Source organism: Anser cygnoides, chromosome 1 (genome assembly GCF_040182565.1).
Source record: "Anser cygnoides isolate HZ-2024a breed goose chromosome 1, Taihu_goose_T2T_genome, whole genome shotgun sequence".
NCBI lineage: Eukaryota > Metazoa > Chordata > Aves > Anseriformes > Anatidae > Anser > Anser cygnoides.
In genome coordinates this window covers 125,679,064-125,695,019 of record NC_089873.1, presented here as the reverse complement: position 1 = coordinate 125,695,019, position 15,956 = coordinate 125,679,064, and the positions used below count along the sequence as shown (strand labels likewise).

At 37.7% G+C, this 15,956-nt stretch overlaps 1 long non-coding RNA gene across 1 annotated transcript in view; it reads left to right on the top strand.

Moving 5' to 3' along the window:
* LOC136786676 (uncharacterized) overlaps positions 1-7,505 on the top strand; it is a 32,298-nt gene extending 24,793 nt beyond the window's left edge. Inside the window, exon 3 of the long non-coding RNA XR_010826011.1 lies at positions 6,597-7,505. This is a non-coding gene — a long non-coding RNA (uncharacterized lncRNA). The remainder of the gene's footprint in view (positions 1-6,596) is intronic.
* Positions 7,506-15,956: the final 8,451 nt, after the last annotated feature.

The window sequence follows — 15,956 nt, the reverse complement described above, 5'->3', positions numbered from 1 at the left end:
CTTGTGACAATATATAAAAGGTTTGAACAATAATCTACTGACCACGATAATTACACACCTGAGAGACAACCTTCTCATTACTGTCATGTGCATAGTCATGAGATGGCTAGAAATCTTAGATGTACACATTCAGTAAGTTGTACATGTTTCAGCACACATCCTATGTCTTTTATTGACAGAACCTTTAAAGCAGATAATAACTTGACATCTTACATGCTCTTGGTTTGAGGGTCAGTGAACCACTGTTTTAATAAGCAGCAATTTTTTGAACTTATTCTTCTTCAGTGTATTCCATTTTGCTCTTTAAAAATTCCACTTTGTGATACATAAATGCATTTCCCTAGTCATCTTTCCCACTAAAGAGTCATTGCTGAATAACAGATATTACCTCCTTTTTTTTTCCAGCTTGTGTTAACCTTTCCCTAACTAGTTATTATCCCCCCTCAATTAAAGATCAAATCTGTTCTCTATTTTTAAAATCTTTAAACCATAATAGGTTAGGAATTCAGCAAGATTGATTATCATCAAATCAAGACTTGGCTATATAAAATGAATTTGCTGGTTTTGTTTTACCATTTGCATAGATTCTTTTTTTCTACCCTGTTAGCTATGTACCAGATGGAACACAAGTAATGTGTATGTTCTATAAATTGTTAAAATACAAGGTACTATTGTTTAGAAGATCAAATATTTCAGATACCAACACAATATGAAAAAGAACTATTTCAAACTTTAATGTAGCAGACCATTTTCTAGCAAAGAATGTATAACAGCATCTTATCTGTAGCTTGATCCTTCTCAAACCCTTTTTTAGCAGTTCAGCTCAGTGAGGCAAAGCTTAAAAAATCAAACCAAGACAAACCAAATGAAACAACATAACATAACATAACATAACATAACCACCAGCACACATGTGTAATGGAAGGAAGAAATTATTTTAGAACTCATGAAGAAAAACTTAAGGAAAAGTGCTACAGTGTGAATTAAGGGAAAGCTCTCCATGGGCTTCTGCAAAACAGTAGAAAGGCACCAGTTATGTAGCTCTTCTTCCAATTCTTTCCATTTAGTATGAACAGCAGCCTGTCTTGTGGACATCATTAATAAGAGAACAAAAAGATGCCTTTTATGACAGTTTAGCTACTGTCATCTCTTATAATAAATCTAAACCAACCAATAACAATAATTATAGGTTCACCATGTCAGAGTTGCACGGGTGGTAATACAAAATTCTTAACAGGACATTATTACAATATACTAATCAGTTGTACCTGGACAGGAAGCAAAAGTGATCACAGAATCACAGAATTATTTAGGTTGGAAGGTCACCTCCAAGGTCACCTAGTCCAACCTATGACCTAACACTAACAAGTCCTCCACTAAACCCTATCACTAAGCTCTACATCTAAATGTCTTTTAAATACCCCTAGGGGTGGTGACTCAACCACTTCCCTGGGCAGTGCATTCCAATGCCTAACAATTCTTTCAGTAAAGAAGTTTTTCCTAATATCCAACCTAAACCTCCCCTGGTGCAAAAATGTGTGTATCTTAAATTCCCCATGTTGGGAAGTCTGACACAAGTCAGTAATTTGAAAATGGAAAAAGACACTTATATCTTGTAAATATCCCTATTCTTAGGGAAAACAAAAAAAAAAAAAGACAAAACAATGACTGTTTTGAAGAAACTTGTAAATTTATTGTAAAAATGTTTCTTTAGGAGAATTTGAAATCAATCCAATACTGACATGTTCTACGATACAGGATTTGTATTGCTAATAAAACACTTATTGATGAATAATATTAGCACTATCCACAGACCATTTGACATATCACATTCTAATTCTCTTAAAATCCGTTGTGTCAAAGAGATCACAATGCAATCTTACTTACCATGTTCTGGCTTAATAATAGTGTTTCCAACAAGATCGATTCCATACTATGTAATAGAAAATTATCATTAAGTCATGAGAAATAGTTGTGTTGCTGCAGCCTGGCCATGGGCAATTACAGTTCAGAAGGAAGACAGGAAGCATATTCAAGGTTCTGTGAACCTTCTGTGGAGTTTGTTTTAGTATCAAAGTCTTAATAGAGCATGACCTTGAGTGGAGAGAAAGGCAATTTGACAGAGACTTATGGAATAATGGCTTGCTCAGCATTACTTTGAAAAGATCCACCCATGGAGGTCACACTGTGCTTGAAAGCTGCAGAGTGACTTGAGCAATAATGTCCTTATATTCCAATCTGAATAATGGAAATATCATTTAGCTTGATGCTATTTTTTGCCACTTAAATTTTCATGTTATTCAAGACTATAATCTACATTTTGTGTGAATTCTGCAGTTTCACAAGGAATATTCACTAATTTTCTGTTCAGGGTTTTATGTCTTTATGTGGATAAACACTGATCTCCAAAGGCACACATGATAGGTTAGGGATAGATTTCCAGGGCTAAATTTTAAAAAGATGAGGGAAGAGTCAGTAATTTATAAATAAATAAAGCATAAATTTAAAAAGTGCAGTAAGACTTGATTAGCCATTGAGAAGATACTTTAAAGACTTGAGAAGGACCTTCCTTCACTGTCATAAAATTTTGTTTTTAGATACTGTAAGCTGCAATTTGAGAAATTTATGAGCTTCTCCAATAACAAGATTTACTGGAGTGTCATTTCCTATAAATCCTATAAAGCATATTTGTCACAAGCTGCTATACTCTTTCAAATCACCCTTAAAATATATACTTCATCAATTATTAGTCTGCACTGTACTAGCCTTCAGAATTTTAAACAGCTGTCCCCTACATGCTGTCTGTGTTCAGCTGGAGAACTGCTAAATTTGCTAAAAAGATAAATATCTTTCATAGAATTCAACATAATACTAATATACCACTATTTAACCCTATTCTATATCCACTTCCTTAAATATTACAAAAGTCTGACTCTTCTCTTTGCAAGTTCTAAATGCTGAAATGATTTTTGCTGAATAACATTAATACTTTTGTTACAAACAATATAAACAACTGACAAAACTAGCTTTTGAGAAATCCCAGTCATTTGCAACATGGTATGGGCTATCATAATATTGACATGAGAAAGTGCTAAGTTCAACGTTTATGTAAATCTATATTTCATATTCTGCTGTACAATCAACACCATGTTTAGCCTATCCAGCTGCTTTCTATGATGGATTATACTTTCTGTTTATATAATAAACCCTTTTTCTAACCTGTCCAACCCTACTAGTTTGCCATGAAATATCAGTATTTTTAATAATGAGAAAGCTTCCCATTTCTAAGGAATAACTATTTTAACAGTTCTTGCTTGCGTTGGGATGATGTTCTCTTTAAATTAAAGTCCCTGCATGTTTATTAGTCCATAAATCCATGACACCTATTGTGGAGACATATTCTGAAATGCTTATTCCATGCCCCCGTACATGTATATTTTTCCAGTAACAAGTATTGCTGTTTTTCTTTATTGTATGACAGCATTTTCTCTTGAATGTCAGGGAGCATTAAGCTTCTGAGAACAGCAAATTACACATAATTTACACATAAATAAAAGACTATCAGGAAGGTTTGAAATTAACTTGGGCTGTCATTTTGTTGCAATCAAGAAGCCTTGTGCACCCATGTCAGGAGTTCTGTGTGCAGTTCTGGTTTTAATGTTAAAAAGGGTGTAGTAGAAAATTCATAGAGAATTTCCATTTAGATTATTAAGGGAGTGAAAAAGCTTTGTTTCATAGGGATCCCAAAATGTTGGAATAAATATGTGTGAAGCTTTTAAAACTTGAGAAAAAAGGGATTAAAATAAAAAAAAATAAATAAAAATGCACCAAATCCTGTTAATGTAGATACAGAAAACACTTGATAAAACCTGTAAGAATTAGTGTTAAAGCAGGTAACAGGATTTCTTTACAGATTAGGTAGTGAACTTCAGGAACTTGCTGATGCACGTTAGTTGTTATTGCAGATACTGTAACAGCAGACTGAAAAAGGATTTGGCTTCACAGGCATAAAAATGAAAGAATAGGCTGGTCTTTACCCACTAACACCTCTAATGTAATAATTGTGGAAAAAGAATGAATCAAAAAAGGTGGCAAAATTTTAGTATTTCCCCTAACAGACATGCCACTGCTGAGGCATAACATGGGATTAAACATCACTGATCTCAGCAGCAGCACATTTATTATGTTCTCATCATAACTTTTATTGTGATGAAAAAGATGTGAATTAGAATAGAAAGTTTAGGGCTTTTCATTTCTGATCTGTTGTAAATTGACCTAAAGTAGTCTTGATTGAATTCACCAACTGATAAAAAAGTAAATGATTCATCATTTTAACTCTGTTCCTTCTTTGAGGCTATTTCAAAATCTTTTAAAAACCTTTTTATTTTTAATTTTAAATAAAATCTTTATAAGCACAGCCAAGAGAGAACAGAACCTAGATATGCTATTTTAAGAAGGATAACTATGTTTCTAAGAAATATAACTTTTACAAGATGTCTTGTTTACACATTTTAGATTTAAAACTAGGGTTTTTTTGGATGGTTGGTTGGTTTTTAATCTTTTAGATCTTCTGAAGAATTTGGTAAAAGGATTGAATTCCTTAATAAGATTTTTTTTTTTAACATTAAACTTTAAGATCAATGAATAAACATTTTCCTCCTTCATGATGTCTGTAAACACTGTACCATAACATTGAGTCCCACTTGGTCAAGGCTTTCCATTCTTTATGCCAATGTAAACAATGTAAAAGGCTGCCTTGTGCACTGCACTTCACTCAACACAAACAATTCTATTGTTTTTACTGTCCACACAGTGATCTAACCTGAAAGGTACTTTGTTTAGCTTCAAAAAGTTTTGAAAACTTTGTTGAAGACTATTCACATATCTTCTGGAAGTAAGGCTACTTGAAACGTGGATAATGGACTTTCAGTTTAGAGAGTATCCTGCAAACCAACTCTCAAGTATGTACTATGCCTGCAGCTTGGTTGTGCAGAGAACTTAATGTATACTGTGTATAAAGCTAGTCCAGCTACAGCTATGTGTATCTACAGGGACATCCTGCAGGGACATTCTGATTTGACAAAAAACAAAACAAAACAAAACAAAACAAAAAAACCAAAAAAAACACTACTTGTTACATGTCCCTTTTTATGGAAACCAAAGCATGAAGAAGAGTGAAAGGAAGTGATGTTTTGTGAAGTTAAGCATGAGGAGTGCATCTCAGGATATCTTCCAGTACCCTTATTTGAATGTAGGTGATGTTTGTGAAGGTTGAACCTGGGATTACTATCAATGTGATTTAAAATTTACTGTGTGCACTGAGGTTAATGCATAAGAGTCTAAATAAGACCCTACCCACTTTTTTTTTTTTTAGGATGCCCTTGTCTTAAATTTTCAGTATCTGTGCTGCCCAGGAAAAAAAAAAAAAAATCACTTTATCATGTCAATGGATCTTCTATCTTACTTATTCATAAGCTTGAAAAGAATCTTCTGACCACATCACACCTCATATAAGTAGCTAAATATAATACTTCTACTTGTACAAAAGAAGGCTAAATAATGCAGTTCTCAAGACTTAGTTTTCTCTGTAAGTCAAATAGCACTTTCCTCATCCTGTTCATGAAATATTGACTATCAGGCAATTATCCTAATTTTCTACCTAATCAGGATACAGAAACCAGGCCTGTGGCAAGTCATCTGTCACAGAGTTTCATTAGCAGATTTCAAGTATTGACTAGGAAAAGAAGTGCTGACTTTCCAGAGATTGTTAATAAACTATAGGATAATACACAATATGTTTACAATTGCCATTAGCAGAAGATTGATGAGGATAAACCTCATTTGCAATAAAGTTATTGGTTTGCAAATACTTCATAAATAAAAAGGCAAGCCTGCCTCAATTAATAGCTTTTAATGAGTATTTCAAACTTTATTGATGCCAAGAAGTGAGGTAATGACTACTATGAAGTAGAATGTTATTTTAGTTGCGTGCTTTAAAGATATAACAGCTTCCCTGTGATCTTAGCTCATGAAACTCTCCTCACTAAATCAAGATTGTTCTACACTTTAATAAAGCATATTGTCTGATTTCAGAACACAGGCAATCAAAAGGGTGAAGTGCAATTTTCATCTCTTTCGTGTTTACAAATCTATGAAGGTCCAAGAAATATGGACACAGGATTTCTGTAGGAATAAAAATACTTACATTTAAATCATTTTTCAAGATGAACTTTGCTCATGGATATGGAAGTGTGGCTGGTTTTTATTAAAAAGTTAAAAAAAATAAAAGTAATAATTGTAATACTGTAATTGGATCTGTACTTATCTATACTTATGCTATTGAAAACAGAATTATATTAATTTCCATTTAATTGTTCCTTCAGTTAATTTTTAATGCTTTAATAAAATTTAATGTTTCATCTTCTCCATAGTTTTATGTGATTGGGCATTTCTCTAATAGTTATGTAAATAGTTACTTGATTCACTTGTCTGTTATTATGAATATCAAATTTAAATGTCTATATTTTTCCTAGTATTGTGAAAAATTAATTTCACATTGAATTTTTCACTGTTAAACCGTGTTTTTGATATCTCAGGAGACAACTATACAGTAGTCCTCATCTTCAGGTGAAGACTACTACCTTCAACAGAATCCAGTAGAAATTGCAGAAGGATCTCAGTCACAGTTACACAACTCTGATTACTGCTGGAATGGATAGTTTCTTGTTCCTCATCAAAACATTTATCTTCTGCAAAAAGGTACATCTTCAGAATAGTTGTAAGAAATGGAATAACCCTTACTAGCTTTTAACCGAGACATTACAATAGACCTGATTGTTAATTTCTTTAGAGCCTAATTTCTAGCTATTTGAAAAAATGCTATTCAGCTACTCAAGTGGAAAAGAATTATATGTAGTCAACAAAAAGTAAATATTTTCCCCAGTACTAAGAAATATTTGTTATATAAGGAATCTTTAGAGAATAAATATATAAGACCTCTTGCACTCCATATTTTCTGAACCTGATTAAATTTCCCTCTTGGCAAAATCTGATGCCAAATGAAATTAAAAATGAATTTCCTTTTTTTTTTTTTTTTTAATTAGAAACCAATAAAAGACCTACTTTCTCTAATTTTTAAATAATAATAAGACATCTTTATTGAAGTCGCCTCACCGTCTGTTGTTTTCTGTTGATATCTATTTTAATACTCAATGTCTCTTTAGGTTATATTGGTTTTGAACTTCTCTTGTAAAGTTTCCATTTTCAATTGCTTGCTTTCCATGCAGTAGTTAGCAATTTTTTTTCACATTTAAAAACAAATTCTCACTGATAAAAGTCAATTTAGATCTAATGAAGTTAATGCACCTGTTATAATTTAGCTGACTGGGATTCTGATTCATAAACACAGGAGAGTCATAGTTTGATGAAATATATGTTTGCAACAATGGCAACAAGATCACATATTTTGTTCAACATTTGTCTTCTGTGTTATAGTTCATCTTCAACAAACTCTTTTCCCCTTGGCCAGATGAGTCAAGACAACTCTTGTAAAGAGAAGAGATCATAAAGGATATCTTTGAAAACTCTGACCATTAATGAGCCTCAACAGGCTACAAAAAGAGTAAAATTTACTTTGATTGTCATTGCCCTTAGGTATGACAACATCAACCATTTCTTCAGTTTGATTTCTCCACAGTCAGCTAGGAAATATTTTTGAACTATTCTTCCTTTCCCTGCTATAAGCTGTGTAGCACAATGTTTATTAGCCTAACATCTATTTTCAGACCAGGAAAAATGTACTTAGTTCATTTAATTATTTGTTTATATCAAATTCTCAGAGAACTGGATTTTTGTGCAAAAGAGGACTTTAAATTTCGGACTAATCAAGGTTAGTGAAGCTGGCTGCAGGAAGGAGGAGATGCAAGGAGAGAGCAAGAAAAGAGAAGTGATTTCCATAAGAAGAAAATGTTAATTAACCCAGATCTGAATATGCTTTCCACAGATATTTGCATTTAAGCCAAGCCTATTTGTTATATTCTTAAACTAAAGAGAGAGATAGGGAGGGAGAGAGGGGTGGGGAAAGGAGAGGGGGAGGGTGAGAGGGAGAGAGAGATCTTACCACTGTAATTGGGCGTATGGATAGAAAGACATGAGAGAGCACAGACTTTGAGGGAATCCACATTACTCCACAGAAGCACAATAGAGTTTACGTCCCAGAGCATGACAGTAGCAAAAGGAAGGAAACTCTGCTGGAAAAGCTGCAGTCTAGGAGTCAGAAAATGTTAAGACATCTGAGGGCAGCAGATTGCTGAATGGCCAGAGGAGGCGGGACAAATTATAACAATTTATGTCCACAGAGGATGGAAGGTGAGAGCCAGTTGTAAGCATAAATAACTTCTGGCATGAAGTTGAAAAGACCTTCACTCATAGAGAGGACAGAAGCCTCCAATACCATATTACTTAGAATATTTTGATAATGTAACTAAAATGATATCTTTGCACTAAACTGTTATGTAAGACAACATGAGTTACCAGTAAGAACTCTGCTCCTTTTCACTGTTTAAAGTTGTAACCCAGCAATTAATTCATGTTCTCTCTCTCTCTCTTTTTTTTTTTTTTTTTTTGTTTTCTTTATCTATCCTGTAAGCCTGAAGAACACAATGAGAAATTTTGTACAACTCTATTGTGGCATAAGAGATCAAAGTTAAGATTTAAATGAGTTTATTGATGGCCTCTACTCAGTATTTTCTTCAAGGGATCACAGATAGTTTCAAATAAGTTTTCAATGATGCAACATGAATAATACATTACAACAAGCAAGTTAATGAGTAGTCCTAAGTCTTAATTCATTTCTATACTCAGTCAGCTGCAAAACAGATTGTGTCTATCATACAAATAAGAATAAACATCTGTTGGACATTTCATTAATGAATAATTCAACAAGTCTTAAAGAAAACTGAATATCACAAAATTTCATTTGAAATAGCTTGTGATCAAGAAAGATAAGTAATTTGTTGTGATATTGTCTTCTGTTGCAAGAAACACCTCTTCATATCACACCATGATGAATAACACTTGGAAGAGTGGTGGTACTTCAGAATGGATAAACTCTGAAGTTAATGCAGTTGAGAAAGGGAAGATAAAAGCTTGTATTGATGCAAATTGTATGGGTACAAAAGACAAATCTTTAAGTGAGTTAGAAAGGATACATAACTCAAAAAGCCTCAGTCCTGTTCTATGACCTAAAAGAGAGTGGCAGGGGATGGGGCTATCTGAAAATAAAGACATATTTTCAATTAAATATGTAAAAAGGTTTTTTGTTTGGGTTTGAGGTTTTTGAGGAGTAAGGTCATCTGTTTCTTGGAGGTGAGCTAGGGAGATGGGGAGCTGAGATATATGTTATACAAAGACATCAGTTATCCTTACGTTGCCTTGGATGAGAAGACGGAACAAATGCAGCAAAACTGTAGCAAATACAGAATGCTGTAGTCAGAATGAGTGCTGCCCTGGTCTTCAAGACACAGCCAGAGTCTAAGCTATCTTGTGGATTTAAGTAATGCAAAGGTGCATAAACAGAGAGAGGAACAGAACAAAGCACCTGAGAAGTTTACTGGAGAAAACTCGCTTTGTCTATGTCTGTGTTTTTGCAGATCTATCTGTCAACAAGGAGTTGAATTATGCCAAGCAGCAGCAGAAAATAAATAAATAAATAAAATTAATAAAATTAATAAAATTAATAAAAAAATAAAATAAGAAAGCAGAACCTAGTAGGAACAGAGAGAACCATGTATGCTCTGTTCTAGATTCCCTGTGGAAAAAGGAATAGGCATATCTGACTTAAAAATCCAACCTCATATAGAAGAACACCAGCAGCATGGGGACAAGCGTGGAAATAGACTTGCTACCATCAGTAAAATGAGAAAATGAAGGTCCAAAGCTGTTCGTTGTTCAGCCTTCTGTTGAGTTTAAAAACACTAAAAGCTTTTCTGACTAAGATTTCTGCTGATAACTCTAAACACAGAACTTTACTGAAACAGAAGAAGAGAGATTTAGAATCGTCCTCAGTGTGTTTTGCAGAGCTTGTGCTGTATTCTCTGCTTCTCTGAATGAAACTGGAATAGCCAGTTCACTGTGAGACAGCAGAGACAAGAACTGAATTTTACACCATGGGCTGAGGTTGTTTTCATGTGAATTATCTCCTTTACATAGGAAACATCTTCCCCTGAGAGGAATAAGAAGACAGTGTATACAAAAGGTTGAGCCTGTTTTCTACAGAAAGATGAAATTATATAATTAAATATGTGTATCCATGACATTCTGGCTGCTAAAATGACAATGGACAATTTTATCACACCTGTTCATCTGATCTCCAGGCCTAAACCCAGCAGACTGGTTTGTTTAATTACCCAAACTGACTCTTACCAGAGAGCTGAAGTAGCAATAAAATCACCCGTGGCAAATTCGCGGGTGATTTAAAAAGAAAAATATAAAGGCACAGTAGGGTAACTTTTGCAGATCTCATGACTGAGCTTGCATAGTTTCTACAATATGCTTGATTTTTTGTGGGAATAAAGTAGAAATGAAAACTTGGGGAGAAAAATCATGTCTTCACAATACATTGTAAAGTTCCTGAACTAAATAAGATGAAAATTCCCAAGAAGTTCATTCCAGGTTCAAATATTAAAAATTTAAGAAGGGGAACATATTTAGAAAGGAAATTTAGTTGGATTTAGGAAGAACGATTCTTGGGTCTACCTGTGTGACATGTATACATTTCTTATTTGGGAAGAGTCCAGCAGGTAAAGTGAGGTTCATCTTAGGAACATACTGTCCCAGAAGTGGCTTTATGTTTTTGTGGCATAGATTTGCAGATGAACTTCCAGTCTACCAGCATACTGAAATCACAAAGGTCAAAGAACTTGTATTGAACAAAATTACTCTCTGCAAAAATGGATGAAACCATGTCCAAAATCAGAATGTAAACTACACCAGTCTCATATTATAGGATTTCATTAAATCAAATCAAAACAAAACTCTTCATGTGACTGTAGCCACCACTCACACTGTTTGATTGTTAATACTCCTTATGTATTTTGGAGAAAGGGTAGAAATAATGTGCTGGTTTTTTTTGTTTGTTTGTTTTGGTTTTGGTTTTGTTTTGGTAAGTGCTTTACTTTATAACAGAACTATTCTGAGACCATCCTGCCCTTGCTTTTTTTTCTTTTTTTTCTCTCTCCAGCTCTTAAACTGTTAAGGAAAACAATGTACATGTGTATCATTTAGAGCTCTCTGGGGACATTTATTTGTGACCACTTCTTATGCACCATGTCAACAGTAAAAGTACGACAAACATTGCAACAACATTATGAAGCAACAAATGATAGGACTCACTGGCAGGTCTAAGCCAGTAAGGCTTGGGATTTATCAAGAAATTGAATGAAGTTGCTCTAAATAAATTCCGTATTTAAAGTATTGCTGTCATGCCTTTAAATCCCAGAAGCAAAATGTAAAATACAAAGAAATGTCGGGAAAAAAACAGTACCACAGAATCACAGAATGGCCAAGGTTGGAAGGGACCCCTGAAGACCATCTGGTCCAAACCCCTGCCAAGCAGGATCACCTAGAGTACATTGCACAGGATGGCATCCAGGCAGGTTTTGAATATCTCCAGAGAAGGACACTCCACAACATCTCTGGGCAACCTGTTCCAGTGCTCTGTCACCCTCACAGTAAAGAAATGCCCTCTCATATTCATCCAGAACTTCCTGTGCTTCAGTTTGTGCCCATTGCCTCTCATCCTCTTGCTGGGCACAACTGAAAATAGACTGGCTCCATCCTCTTGACACCCTCCCTTCAGATATTTATATTCATTGATGAGATCTCCCCTCAATCTTCTCTTTTCAAAGTTAAACAGGCCCAGTTTTCTCAGCCTGTCCTCATATGACAGGTGCTCCAGTCCTCTAATCATCTTAGTAACCCTCCTGTGGACTCACTCCAGTAGTTCCATGTCCCTCTGATACTGGGGAGCCCAGAACTGCACACAGTACTCCAGGTGTGGCCTCACCAGGGCTGAGCAGAGAGGGAGGATCACCTCCCTTGACCTGCTGGCAACATTCTTACGAATGCACCCCAGGACACCGTTGGCCTTCTTGGCCACAAGGGCACGTTGCTGACTCATGGTCAGCCTGCTGTCCACCAGGACTCCCAGGTCCATCTCTGCAGAGCTGTTCTCCAGCAAGTCAGCCCCCAGCCTGTACTGGTGCTTGGGGTTATTCCCCCCTAGGTGAATGACCCTGTACTTGCCTTTGTTGAACTTCATGAGGCTCCTCTTGGCCCAACCCTGTCAAGGTCTCTCTGAATGGCAGCACAGCCCTTTGGCGTATCAGCCACTCCTCCCATATTTGTGTCGTCAGCAAATTTGCTGAGGGTGCAGTCTGTTCCATCATCCAGGTCATAAGTTGAACGACACTGGACCCAGCAGTGACCCCTGGGGGACACCGCTGGCTACAGGACTCCAACTAGACTGCACCACTGAGCACAACCCTCTGAACTCTGCCATCCAGCCAATTATCAATCCACCTCACTGTCCACTCATTTAACCTGCACTTCCTGAGCTTGTCTATGAGGATGTTATGTGGGACAGTGTCAAAAGCCTTGCTGAAGATAAGGTAGACCACATACACTGCTATCCCCTCATCTACACAGCTAGTCATTCCATCATAGAAGGCTATCAGATTGGTTAAGCATGATTTCCCCTTGGTGAATTCATCCTGACTACTCCTGATCACCTTCTTATCCTCCACAAGCTTGGAGATGACCTCCAGGAAAAGCTGTACCATCACCTTTCCAGAGATGGCGGTGAGGCTGACTGGCCTGTAGTTGCCTGGGTCCTCCTTCTTGCTCTTTCTGAAGACTAGTGTGACACTGGCTTTCTTCCAGTTTTCAGGAACCTCCTCTGCTCTCCATGACCTTTCAAAGATGATGGAGAGTGGCCTAGAAATAACATCAGCCAGCTCCCTCAGTACCTGCGGGTGCATTCCACTGGGGCCCATGGGTTTGTGTACGTCAAGTTTGCTTAAATGATTTCTGACCCAGTCCTCCTTGATGAAGGGAAAGTCCTCCTTTTTCCAGACCTCCTCTCTTGTCTCCAGGGTCTGAGATTCCTGAGTGCTGGTCTTAACAGTAAAGACTAAAGCAAAAAAAAGGTGTTCAGCAACTCTTACTTCATATTCTTTGTCACCAGGGCACCCGCCCCATTCAGTAGTGGGCTGACATTTTCCCCAGTCTTCCTTTTTCTACTGATGTATTTGAAGAAGCTCTTCTTGTTGCCGTTGACATCTCTTCCCAGATTTTAATTCCAAATGGGCCTTGGCTTTCCTTGTTATATCCCTGCATACTCTGACACTGTCCCTATATTCCTCCCAAGTGGCCTGTCACTTTTTCTACATACTGTAAACTTCCTTCTTCTGTCTGAGTTTTGAAAAACAGTGATCTATAATCAAAGAACAATGTCTTTTTCAATAATCTCTAGAGTTTAGACATAATTGTCTGCATACTATATAATAAGGAATATTACCTGTGTCAATTATCAGTGTGCAGACAGATCCTTCTATGTTATCAAGGTGATGCCCAATTAAAGTCAGGTAGCTCAGTAGTGGTGTTAACCTTAACTATTGTATCATCTATAGAGGAAATCTGACTGTCCAGCTGCAAACAGCATACACATTAAAGGAGGACAAGATGATATCAAGAAAACTAGATATCATAGAAAGTAAGTTTAGACTGTCCACTTATGACTACAAGATATATACAAAATGAAAAGGAGAAGGAAGGTTTGTATATAATTTACGGTAGGGTGGTGTCGTTTGTTTGTCTGATTGACTGATATGTATTCTCCATTGAGAAATATATGGCAAAAAGATAACTGCTTGACTTATGGGTCATAGAGTTACACATAGAGAAGCCCAGAATAACCCCCATCCAGAAAAAGCATTTTAAAAATAAACAATGCATGCTTATCAGAGTGGCTCGGGTTGGAAGGGACCTTCAAGATCATCTTGTTCCAAACCCCCTGCCACAGGAAGGGATGCCAATCACTAGATCAGGTTGCCCAGGGCCTCATCTAACCTGGTCTTGAACACTGTCAGGGATGGGGCATCCACAGCTTCTCTGGGTAACCTGTTCCAGTGCCTCACCACCCTCTGAGTGAAGAATTTCCTCCTAACCGCTAATCTAAATCCCCCTCTTTTAGTTTAAAACCATTCCCCCTTGTCCTGCCATTATCTGCCTGAGTAAAAAGCTGTTCTCCCTTAAAGTCCCCTTTAAGTATTGGAAAGTTGCAATTATATCACCCCAGAGCCTCCTCTTCTGTAGGCTGAGCAGCCCCAGTTCTCTCAGCCTTTCTTCACAGGAGAGGTGCTCCAGCCCCTTGATCATCTCTGCAGCCCTCCTCTGGACCCGTTCTAACAGATCAGCATCCTTCTTGTGCTGGGAGCCCCAAACCTGGACGCAGACCTCCAAGTGGGGCCTCACAAGGGCAGAGTAGAGAGGGACAATCACCTCCCTCCACCTGCTGTCCAATCCTCTGTTGATGCAGCCCAGGATGCAGATGGCCTTCTGGGCTGCAAGCACACACCGACCGCTCATGTCGAGCTTTTTGTCCACCAGAACCCCAAAGTCCTCTGCAGGGCTGCTCTCAATGAGTTCTTCTCCCAGTCTGTACTCATGTCTGAGATTGCCCTGACCCAGGTGCAGCACCTTGCACTTGCACTTGTTGAACCTCATGAGGATCACGTGGGTCCACTTCTAAAGCTTTCCCAGGTCCCTTTGAATGACATCCCTTCCTTCTGTTGTATCAACTGCACCACTCAGCTTGGTGTCATCTGCAAACTCGCTGAGGGTTCACTCGATCCCACTGCCTATGTCATCGATAAAGATATTAAACAGTACCAGACCCAGAACGGACCCCTGAGGAACACCACTCATCACCGGCCTCCACCTGGACATACAGCCATTGACCACCAACCACTCTCTGGGTGCGACCTTCAAGCCAATTCCTTATCCACTGAATAGTCCACCCATCAAGTCCATATCTATCCAATCTGGAGATCAGGCTGTCATGTGAGAACGTGTCAAAGGCCTCTCAGAAGTCCAAGTAAATGGCATTGGTTGGTCTTCCCTTTTCACATGATGCAGTCACTCTGTTGTAGAAGGCCACCAAATTGGTCAAGCACAATTTGCCCTTGATGAAGCCATGCTGGCTGTCTCAGATCCCCTCCTTGTCTTGCATGTGCCTCGACATTGCTTCCAGGAGGATCTGTTCTATGATCTTCCCAGACACAGAGGTTAGGCTCACTGGTCTGTAGTTTCCCGGGTCATCCTTTCTATCCTTTTTAAAAATGGGAGTGATGTTTTCCTTTTTCTAATTACCAAGGACTTCATCTGGCTGCCAGGACTTCTCAAATATGATGGAGAGAGGCTTGGCAACTACATCAGCCAGTTCCCTCAGGACTCTTAAGATGCATGTCATCAGGCCCCACACACTTGTACTTGTTCAGTTTCATCACGCGGTCTCAAACCTGCTGTTCACTTACAGTGGGAGGGACTTTGCTCCCCCAGCCCTCATCTGTGGGTTCAGGGAAGTGAGAGACATTGTAAGCCTGACTGCCAGTGAAGACTGAGGCAAAGAAGTTGTTGATTACCTCAGCTTTCTCCATGTCTGCTGTTACCAGTTCACCCTTCTCATCCATCAGAGGGGGTGCACTCTCCTTGGCCTTTTTTTTCTGAGCAATGTACCTAATATAATCCCTTCTCATTATTCCTTCCATCCTTTGCCAAGCTCAGTTCCATCTGGGCCTTGGCTTCCCTGATCCCATCCTTGCATATCCAGACAGCATCTCTGTACTCTTCCTAGGCAACATGTCCCTGCTTCCACTGCCTGTGCATTTCCTTCATGT